The sequence below is a fragment of the Gymnoscopelus braueri genome, assembly GCF_963280865.1.
Source record: "Gymnoscopelus braueri genome assembly, chromosome: 23".
NCBI classification, from domain to species: Eukaryota; Metazoa; Chordata; class Actinopteri; order Myctophiformes; family Myctophidae; genus Gymnoscopelus; species Gymnoscopelus braueri.
Window position 1 is genome coordinate 3,309,254 of NC_137625.1, and position 1,221 is coordinate 3,310,474.

The window sequence follows — 1,221 nt, forward strand, 5'->3', positions numbered from 1 at the left end:
GATAAGCCCGCCCACATTTGGATACTGGGCCCTGATTGGTCCCTCACGACTTCGGAGGGAGAGAAATGAAATCTCTATACACGAATCCACGGAGCGCTGCCCTGCGCGCAGCCATTGCTGCGGTGTCAACGCTCCGCGGACGCGACACCGCAGCAATGGCCGCCTACAGGCAGCTACAGGCAGCGCGTCTGTGGATTCGTCTATAGAGGGGGGCCAGACCTAATCTGCCGAGGGCTAAAGTGCGATGCGATTTTGCAGGCAGATTCGTCTGGAACCAGGCTAGGGCGTGCCATCAGATCAGGAAGCAGGCCGCGCTTTACCCAATCACATGTAGTGGCCGGGATTTACGTGTGTGCCGTTCGTTCCCCACTAGAAACAAACCGAAACTCATTTAACGATAGCGTCCTCGAAGCCGACAAAACCACGGAAAGTTAGTAACATTTTAAATTGCTCTTTCGTCATAGAAACGAGTGGGCTTCTAACCAAAACCATCCGTGTTCTTTGGGAGAAATTGTGTGAAAACATAGTCGCACCACCGGAAGTGAAAGGCTGAAGGCAGACCAAAACCCCGGTTTCCCTGAGCACGGGTGCTCCATCGAGCTCCTCCCAGAGCCAAGTGAATAAGTATAAAACAGCGGAGGGCACAGTTTTTCCTTTTTATTTGGCGATGGGTTCCCAGATTGACAGACCATAGACAGACACTGCAATGACAACAGAGATGCCAGAGAAGTCGCCAAAAAGCCTGCTAAAAGGAATGTGTGACTCTAAAGCTCCCTTCTGGGGGACATGTCCGTTGTGTCATGTCTCTTTCACATCTCTGTACCGCCAGTGCGCCTCATTTTATTTCATGCCCCATTGTACTTTGTCAATGATGCATGGAGCCATAATGTGGCTAATTTAATAGCCCTCCCACTGCTAAAAGGCTACTCCCCTTTAATTAAAACAGAAGTCCATCAGTTTATGGGCTCTTCCTCGACGCTAATCATTCTCGGTGGGAGCCGGACGGAGTTCTGCTCGGATAATTAATGGTAATAACCCAGGCGAGAAGGAAAGGAGGGAACAAAGTGGGAAAAGAAAGTCAAGAATAGCCTGTAGCTGCACCACGAGTTCTGTTCTGTATGAACAAGAGTATCATCGCTGACGCTCGAAAACCTTGCATCTCCATACTTCATCTTTTTAGGTTTCTTTATAAATGAAAGCCGTGTTTTACAATTTGGCATT